Consider the following 10,848-nt stretch of genomic DNA (forward strand, 5'->3'; position numbering starts at 1 on the left):
TCGCATAAATATTTCCCGGGTGCGTTAATCGCGCATATCCTCTATATTATTTTCAAAAAATATGCACCATTAGTTTTTGTAGTATTGTTAGTTTATTATAGTTGCGTTGAGTGGTACTACTCCATACTCCTTACTAGTGAACAGTGGGCATTGTTCGAGTAGACTAAAGTTTTATAGAGTTTTTTTAGGCGAAGGGGTACTAATGCAAAAATATTTTTAATGCACCCTATAGATCGAGTTATATCAATTGCCAAGTGGTTCACATGACATGACCTAGCCAAATATTCGTGCAACCAAACACCTGAGAATTTCTGTTGGCGTTATACTCTCAGTGCCGTACGTAACTAATAAGCATGTCATGTTGGCCTCATTTATTTGGGGCAAAAAGATAATGTTCTTTGATTTAAAGAGACATTTATTGCAGACAGTTTTCTTTTAACAATCCGGAAAGATTCGGCAGATAATCATTAGTTTTTTTTTGAAGTTCACGTTTTGGCGTGCAGTAAAAAATATACTTCTGTCAACAGCGATTATTAGCATATCAAGGGATTTGTCAATTTGTCTTATATCACTGATTCATAACAAAAACAGTGTAGGGCCGAACACTTATCTTTGGATTACATTTATTACATTTACCCGTGCGGAGGTGTAAATATGTACATTTGTATAATGGAACCCTTTCTTGAGAATGTTAGTTATTCATTTCAATGACGGCGCACAGAAGCCACAACATTTTAGCTTGGAAAGTAATATACTGAGGTTAACTGAGTCAAACGCTATTCGCAAATCTAGAAATAGCCCTAATGTGCAATCCCTATTTTCAATTCCTTGAATGATTTTCTCCTTTACATAATGATAGCCGAACAGGTTGCAATAGCGCTGGCTATGCTAGATAGTCACAGAGAGTCAATATACAGTGGCGCCAAAGCGGCTATCAAAGCTTACGAAACCGGGATGGTAGCCCCTCAGGCCCTCCGCATTCTACAAAGCGTCAACAGTATCACACCCCATTTTCTCACTTGGTTTCCTGCTCACCTGGGGTGACCTGGGGTCGATTGAGGGCTCTGCCTCTAACCCTAACGAGGGAGCACACGAGGCCGCGCAAGGACTCACTGACCGCGCCGCTTCCGCAGTCCCTCTGCCTCACTGGGAACCCTTACTTACGCTCAACGAAATAACAAAGCACTTCTATCTGTCAAGAAGGGTATTCCACCTCTCACACCCTGCCTTGTGAAGGGCGCAGGCAGTCACCCTTAGACTATTGCAAGCCAGTGCGTATCCTAACCCTGCAGTTCTTCATGCCATTTACCCCTAACGGTACCCAAGTGCGGATTTCCCCGCCTGGGGACTGTTAGCAATATTCGATCGTGTGTCGTGGGAATGTGAAGCCATTGGCTCCGCCCTCAGCGAGGACAGGTGGGCTGCGCTCTTACGCAGCCCCAAACTTAAGGATCAAACCCTCACCGTCCAGAGTGCCCGTGAACGGGCCGCCAAGCTCGGCTTGACGGTCCCTACGTGAGATTAGTCGAGGGGCACGGGGTCTCCCCTGCATCTTCTCAGGACCAAAATAAAGTTTTAATCAATGAATCAATCAATCAATTAATGTAGCACTTGTGCAGTTGACTTATGTTTTTGAAACCCAATATGTGAGCTATAGAATATATATATATAATCCTGATGAAGGCCATACTCTAGGCCGAAACGTCGAAATAAACCGTGTTGTGACCGCTCACGGAGGATCTACGTGAGCGGTCACAATATATATGAGCGTATATGAGCGGTAAATATATATATATATATATATGATTAAAAAAAAGAAATTCTGTGGGTCCGGTGCAAATATAATTAGGAATAAAGGAGCACACTAACGAAAATTTGATAATTGTTTACTCTACGTTTCGGCCGTGGCACGGCTTTCGTCGGATATATATATCTATATCTATATATATATACTATTTCATTTTTCCTAGAACTTTGTTATGCGATCATTATTTGCCCATTGAAAAAATGGGCAGTGCCGATATTGACTGGTAGTTTGTAAGGGCATTTTTATCTCCGGTTTCGTATATCGGTGCAACCCTTGCTATTTTTAATTTGTCAGGGAAGATGCCCAAGTCAGACTTGGGGTTAATAAGGTTTGTGCTAGAACATTCCTTAATAAATTGAAAACGTACTTGATCAGTTGAGCTTTAAAGTCATCCTAGGCCGCAGTGACATGTTTTTCTATTCAACTGAGTAACTGTCCACTTTCATGCGGGGAGACGTGTTGCAGAGCAAAATAGTTTGGTAGAGAAGCAACGTTTTTTAGTGGCTGCTGTATTCTTACTGCTCTATGTGTCTTTCCTGGTTGTATAAAATTTTCACTAAAATCATCGGTTAGACTCTGTCTTGTTATCCTAGTTCATATTATATCAATTTCTTGAACGCTATCTGTTACAGCCTTTCTGCTTTTTAGCCTATTTACTATTTTTATATCTTCCTTGCATTATCTTGATGTTGTAAAAACAAGACTTCGTAGTGTTTTTTTGTTCTTTTTAAATCAGCACGTAGTTCATTTAAAACCCTTTAAATCACGTGTAGTAATGAAAGTGCGGTATATAGTCATGATTTTTTATTGCTTTCTTTCTCTTCAGCTACACCGCAAAAAAAGAAGCCTTTTCATATCTCACTTTTATCCTGTGATAAAAGTTTTCGTAGACCCCTTTCAGCCTTGTGCTATGGGACCTCCTTCTGTATATACTACCTCAATGCGTGTATATTTTTTGCGACAAATAAAAAAAGATTGATTGAAAGATTGAAAGACCTCGTTAGGGTCACTTCAATCATACACACTAGTCCAATTTATTTTTGCACAAATAAAAAGAAATTATCATTCAATTTATCATTTATCAAGTGATATTTGCTTACTTCCGAATGTTGTCTACGGTTGAAGTGGGCAGTAACGCAAAACACGAGTAAATGATCACTCAGATTGCTAACTGTCTCTCCAATGAGTAGTTTTGAGGCAGTGATATTTGTTACACAGATGTTTATGATCATACATGTTTTAGAACCAATACGTGTGGGCGCAGAAACAAAATTCTCACATCCATATGACATAATCAAAATCTGTATGCAGTTAATCACTAATTGTATTCATTATTTATGTGACCAAAACAAAAAAATAGCTTGTTGTCTGAAAAAAAACTGCAGATATTGCTTAGAAAAATGTAAGTCGCTTTAACAACCAGCTGGTTGCCTGTATATGGCAGAAAGCTGAAAATAGAGATTTATTTGTCACTAAGCACTGAAAATTCGCACTTGGGATTGTGTACTTCATAATAATGCTATGAGTTTAGCCGCAATTAATATATACCACTACCCCGTCTCCTCTTCTACCTTCATGGTCTAAGCGCATGCAAGCGTAATTGTTAAGAAGGGGCGCATCATCAGAATCTGTCAACCAAGTCTCCGCTAAAATAATGGCCTGGAATCTTAGCACATGAGACTCCAAGAGAATTTGTAATTGATCAAGCTTGCTTTTTATACTTCTAATGTTAGAGTGTATCAGCGAGAATTCAGATTGGTTAGATGTAAATGTGTTATAAATGTTTCTGATGTTGATACACGGCACATGGTCATGTATGGTAAAAGGAAACGCTTATATAATAAATGACGCCATCATTAGTTCATTTTTGAAAGGTCTTCAGAACAATACATTCTAAGAATACGGCTATCTTCATCTTTCCTTGCTGAGACTTGGCCACCTGCTGTTCAAACAAATTTTCATTTGAGCTCTTTCTTTTTCGCTACTGTTGCTCCAAGCAACTGCTTGTTGTGCAACGTGAAATGTTCATTGACGAAGATTCTACTATGTGCTCCATTCAGCCCAATGTACTTTGGGCCAATTCTCGTTTCTTAGCCTTGGCAAGTATTGAGACTCTCTCAGCATGCCTTATCAAACAAACAACTATGTGCTTGGTTGTCAAGTTTGAAGTTGAAACTCTGTGGCATATAGATCAATGCAGCTACGTCATCGAGTTGTGTACAGATTTTTTGAATGGCTACCGAAGAATTGCACTCTTCTGGAGCCCCTTTGACCTCGAAGTTGTTACTCCTTTGATACTGCTCTAACTCCTGTAACTTCAAATTCAACTCTTTGTTTTCAGTTTTTAGCTTTTGACTCTCAAAGAACAAGTTTTTAAATTAATCTCTTATTGCGTGTAAGTCCTGTGTCACGTTTGTGACGTCGTCACATGTGTCACTGCAGAGCTGAACTGACTTTTTTCAGTTCCTTCTGTTCCGCACGTACTTCGCGCTTAAATTTTGCAAATAATGCAGTTACATATTTTTCCTGTCTTTTTGTTTTCTTTGCGACATTGTAAAATAGCACAGGTATCAACTCAAGCACGTTCACGCATAAGCACAAGACTGACAAGCGTTTTTAGGCAGCAGGGCAGAGTTACCAAAGAATTAAAAATGAAATGAAAACTCTCTCACCTGCAAAAAGATGCAGTTTTTCGTAAGCTTGTACTTACACTGTTCAATGGTCTGCTGCCGAACTGAACGCCCGGGCTCAAGGCGTTTGTATTGAAGCCGTGGATTGTCGGCAGCTGCAGCAACGCCTACAGAATAATTGGTCACGTGGTAGAGCTTTGGAGGGCGTAGCGATCTTGTGGGTGGTGCTGCTCACCTCGGCCTCTTCTTGAGATGGCTGCTAAACTATGCAGTTTTTCGTAAACTTGTGCACTGCTCAATGCGCTGCTGCTGAATTTGCACAGTCGTGGTGATTCAGATGTTCCACCAGGTGTCACTGAAGGTGCGTCGTCATCAAACGGTGTTATTGCCGCCAAACGCCAGCATACATTGTGCAAGTTCTCGTTTATGAATGTACAATAAATATTGAACTACTTTTGTAGAGACGCGTTTCATTTCCGTGCACGGTGTATCGATTGATATACAGAGAGGTAAACGATGTTTTTTTTTCACCATCTGCCGTATGTTTCTCTTCAACTTGAATTGCTGCAAACGAGACAGCGCCCAAGACAAAAAAATTTCATATTTATTGCTCATGTCTTTTATGTTACACATGCGTGACTTCGATTGATTTCGCACACCACCATCACTCTTTCAAAGAAATAAAAATACGGTGACTCAAAGATTATGCGTTCGAAATCTGCCACGATCTCTATGGTGTGGTGCAGAGAACGAGGCCGAACAGCAGAACAAATAGTACACACCTTGTAGTTCTTATATGCAGGGAGGATCAAGCAGGCACGATAAAACATGTATTCACCGGATCAGACTCGACGTAGTCTACACACCCTAATTGAAGCGTAAGATGAGACCGTGGGACTCGCCATGTGTTTCACATGTAATACTCGAGAAGCCCTTAAGCACGTCCCGTGGGACTGTTATTGCTACGGCTCAGAGCGACAAGTTATGAACTCAGCACTGAATTTTGCAACGCGTCTCGTGCTTGAAGCTGCGGCGTCTACTAGACCAATAGAAAAGTACCGTCTGCTCGCTACTCAATACAAAAGTACTGCTGGTGGCCTGAGGGCACCTTTTACTCTTACCTTTTTTCTGTATAGGTGTATGTGACTATATGCCTCATTTGTGCGTATATATGGTAATCATTGTATGGCTCACTGTCTGTTAGCCACACATAAACCAGCAGGTCGAGCGACCAATCTCTGTTATTTTTTGCGACTGTCAGTGAGAGAGAGTATAACTTTTTTCTCTTTCCTCCCATTTCCCCCTCCCCCCATGTAGGGCAGCAAACCGGGTGAAACTTTTCGTGCCTTTTCTTTGCCTATCTCTCTCTCAGGCAACTAAGCAGGCTAACGTTTTTTTCATCAAAAGTATCTATCTATCTATCTATCTATCTATCTATCTATCTATCTATCTATCTATCTATCTATCTATCTATCTATCTATCTATCTATCTATCTATCTATCTATCTATCTATCTATCTATCTATCTATCTATCTATCTATCTATCTATCTATCTATCTATCTATCTATCTATCTATCTATCTATCTATCTATCTATCAGTTGGAACTCGTGATCGTGACGTCAGCTTGCTGGAAATCCTTAACACCGGCATGCTCTGCGACGTGCGCGAATGGCAGAACACCGCTGTTTTGTGAAGTGAGTGTATCATCGTCAGATGCCCAAACATTTACTCTTGGATACGTTGTGGAAGTTGCTTAGAATTGTTCAGTGGGTCGGCTGTACTTTTGCATTGCGTGTCCTACATAGCCTTCTGCATGACGCCTGCACATAGAGCAGGACATAGAAGGCTTAGAATAACTAAAAAAACAGCAAAATATATTAATTGCAGCAACGTTTTTGCATGACCGAGAAACCAGGATATGTAGCGTATAAGGTAATTTGGGGGTTTAGTACAAACCGTATTTTTTACCTACAATGAAACTCGCCATACGGCAGCAAGAATATGAGCCTACTTGAATCAGTGGTAGACTAAACAAATATTCTGCCTTTAAAACTAATTCCCATTACTGCCACCTACAAGTGATTTGAGGTGGCTACATAACATCAATGCTAACTAAGCTTTAGATATACATCACGGAGTCTTTTGTTGAATACTATACTACTTGGACCAGTGTGACGTGTATGATGGTCAAGGTCAGAGGTGCTACAGTCGTAAATACTACTCAGATTTCGAATTTTGATGTAAAGGGAATTGAGTGAAACGAGAAGATTTTATTGCGTCTTCCACTTGTCCCTAAGGTTGACGCCATCAATGAGGCAACGAAAGTGGTGTCTGAAATTGAAAACCCAATGGAGCTTCCCTTTGAGAAGTATGGCACAGTATTAATTAATCTAGATAGGCAAACAGTGACATATCAGCACTAGAAAAACGTGTCGAGGTCATTGAAGAAGGCTCAACCAGATCAGGCAATGAGCTGAAGCTTCAGCTGAATGATTTGGAACAGTATAGCTATCAAATAAACATTGAAGTGCACGGTTTCCGTCGAGAGTAAAATGAATACCTTTTTACGAAAATGATGAATTGCCCCGCTGTGGTGTTTTAGCGGCTAAAGTGCTCGGCTACGGACCCACAGAACGCGGGATCGAATCCCAGCTGCAGAGGCTGTATTTTCAATTGAGGTGAGAACGCTGTAGGCCTGTGTGCTCGGAATTGCGTGCATGTTAAAGAACCCCAGGTGGTCGAAAATTCCGGGGCCCTCCACTACGGCGTCTCCCGTAATCATATGGTGGTTTTGGGACGTTAAACTCCACATATCAATCAAAAGTGAAAAATTTAGCACAAGACCTCAGGCTATCTTAACTTGTAAAATTGGATTGCACAGATCGCCATTGTGTGCTGGAAAGGAACCAGTGGTTATCGCGCAATTCTCGTCCCAGCTCTTGAAAGAAAAGATATATTAAAAGCCACTCCTGTCTGAGTTATAACACATTGACCTAAATATTTTCGATAATTTGACTCTAACGAAGGAAAGGGTATCTTGGCTTGCTGTATCTATAGAAGAGGAGAGGAACTATCGCTTTGTCTGGAAGAAAAATGGACACACTTTCGAGCGTAACGCCTAAGGCGACAGAGCAATGCGCATTCGTTGCGAAGGTAATCTTGACAAAATGGCGTAACATCATGAGTGTTCGCATCATGGCTAATTATTTGCTTTCCTTCAACTATGACTGCCTCATGCTATATGAATGCTGAATCGTTCCCGTGTAATGTGTAACATTACACGGGAGTCTTTCAACGCTAAATTCCAAAACCGACGCCAGGAACTATCTGTCCTCCACGCCCCGCCGCGGTGGTCTAGTGGCGAAGGTACTCGGCTGCTGACCCGCAGGATGCGGGATCGAATCCCGGCTGCGGCGGCTGCATTTCCGATGGAGGCGGAAATGTTGTAGGCCCATGTGCTCATATTTGAATGCACGTTAAAGAACCCCAGGTGGTCGAAATTTCCGGAGCCCTCCGCTACGGCGTCTCTCATAATCATATGGTGGTTTTTGGACGTTAAACCCCACATATCAATCATTATCTGTCATCCACTTTAATGTGAGAAGCATGAAAAGCAAAGGCGATCAACTCCATCTTTTTTTACGTCATTAACAACGTAATTTTATATATTGGTGTTTTCTGGGACCTGCCTGCTCACACATAACGACTGCCTTGATTCCAATACCTACGCATATAACGGTCTCCTACGTCCTCACGGACAAGGTGGAGGCCTAGCTGTTTATATTAAATGTCGTTACCCGCAATCTGCACTTGAGGACTGCTCAACAATAACTCCCAGTGTTGAATGTTTGACTGTATCGCTGTGTAATGCAATTGTAGCGGCAATTTACAGGCCACCGACTGGAAATAAGAGACAGTTTCTAAATTTTTCTCGAAACATTGCTTGAAAAATTAAATTCTACCACTCTTCAACTTGTGCTCTTGGGTGACGTTAACATAAATCTATTGCATGACGATCCGAGCACTCACGATTTGAACAGTGTTATTTTATCTTCAGCATGTTACAATCACATTATTTTGCCAACTAGAATTACTATTCACACCGCTACTCTTTTAGATGTTTGCGTTACAAGCATTCAACCAAGCAGTATTGAATGTGGATTATGGAGTTCGAAAATTAGTGATCATATTCCAGTTTTTTCATCAAAGGAGTGCGAGAACGTAAAGTTACAGTTGATAGTTGTTTAATGCGAGAAATAAATGAAGATAATTTAACAAAATTTCAATTCGTCATTCAGGATATAAATTAGAGTAGCATATGCAATATTGGTGACGTAAATTTGGCGTACTCAAAATTTATGTCTAAGTTCTCAGACGCCTATAACAACGATTGACCGTTAATTAAAAGAAGAATAAACAGGAAAAAGATCAAAAGCCTTGGATAAAAAAAACTTACTCAAAAAATTCGCACTAAGAACAAGATGTACTCTTCTTTCATTCGGAACCCAGTCTTTTAAAAGAGTATAAAAAGTACCGAAATCAAATGAATAAATAAATAAAGACAGCAAAAACAAATTATTTTATTGAGTGATTCACGACAATTCAAAACCACAGTAGGAAAGTATGGAGAGAAGTAACTAATCTAACAAAAGTGAAAGGTAATAATGTGCTAAACATGATTAGTATACGCCGAATGGAATGCTGTCCGGTTTTGATTTAGCCTGTGCTTTCAATGAGTACTTCGTCAATGTTGGTAAACCACTCGGTGATCTGCCTCAACTTGACAATGCAATCAACAACGCTACTATTTCTTCATCAAAATCTTTGTTTTTCTTACCCATATCTCCTCGAGAAATAGTGATTTTCATCAACAAATTGAAAATAATGCATCTCCAGGTCATGACAATATAAGATCAGTTTCCATTAAGTACGTTGCGTCTTTCATACTTGACATAATGTCTTATCTTGATAACTTAATGTTTACTCCAGGTGTGTTTCCTAATGACCTGAAAATTGGCAAGGTCTGTCATATATGCAACGGTGGTAACAGAATGGACATGTGAAACTAGCGACTAATTTCTGTGTTGCCAGTATTTTCGAAATTATTTGAAAGAGTCATCAATTGCAAGCTTGTATGTTTTTTAACTAAGCACAACATAATATCTGTTTGTCAGTACGGTTTCCTGAAAAAAAAACTCCACAGAGCAAGTGCTGCTTGTCATTGAAGAATAAATAATTGAAAATATAGAACACAAGCTTTACACCTTAGATTTTAGAAAGGAATTTGACTGTGTACAACACAAAATCTTCTTGCAAAAGTTACATTACTACGGTGTGCGTGGTATTACCCTCAACTTAGTGCAAGATTTTTAAAGTCATACAATGCAGTACGGACGAGTGAATGACATTACATCTAACCAACTAACTGTCACTTGTGGAGTACCTTAAGGCTTAATACTAGGACCACTGTCACAGAACGAGCGCTCAAAATGGGCGCTCCGCCAAATTCTTGCGATAACGCGCGAGAGAGACGCCGCGAAGTGAACGAAAAAAAAGAGAAAACAAGCATCCAAGGACTCCCCGGGGCGCGCGACCCTCCCCTCTCGGAAGCGTAGGCTCGCCGACGAACCTCCTCACCCCACAACGGCGGCCGAGCAAGCACTCGAATTTTCTAGATGGAAAGGGGCGTGGTGATGCCGGGTTGAGTCGTCCGTCGCGGACGGCATTCGAACCGTCTCGCCCTCTCCCCAGCCTTCGCTGCGTATCGCGCCGAAGAAATGACGAGAACTTTCTGGAATCCCGCGCAGAGGGTATTTCATGGAGCAGCCGAGGTGAGAGATCAGGAGAAGACGGAAGTTAGCGCCAGAGCGCGTAGGGATTCCGCCGTGTAGTCGGCGAAGGTTTTGTCCGTAGAGACAAAGCAGGAGAAGACGGAAGTTAGCGCCAGAGCGCGTAGGGATTCCGTCGTGTAGTCGGCGAAGGTTTTGTCCGTAGAGACAAAGCAGGAGAAGATGATTTCCACCTAGGGGGTGACGACTCGAGCTACAGGCAAGAGAGTGTGTTTACCGCTATCGAGCGAAGACGCGTGGCAACAGCTGCGTGTGTGAAGCCGACGTGTTTCCGGCGAAGAAGTTTGAAGCTTGGAGAGTGGCCTATTGAAGACGTGAGGTTTCCTGAAAGAGAAACTTCGGGGGCCGCGGAACGACAACAACGCTGGACTTTGAGTGAGTGATTCTCGGAAGAGCATCATCTAGACTTTTGTTCCAAGAACTTTGGACTGAATAGGTTTTCTATCTCTTTAGTCTTTAAGTGTCTTGGTTGTTCAATGCATGCGACTGCATTGTAGTACGTATTGTTGTCTGTGTCCGTTGTTTCGAGTGTGGCTGATTGTGCTGTGTAGTACGTTGT

Source organism: Rhipicephalus microplus, chromosome X (genome assembly GCF_043290135.1).
Source record: "Rhipicephalus microplus isolate Deutch F79 chromosome X, USDA_Rmic, whole genome shotgun sequence".
NCBI lineage: Eukaryota > Metazoa > Arthropoda > Arachnida > Ixodida > Ixodidae > Rhipicephalus > Rhipicephalus microplus.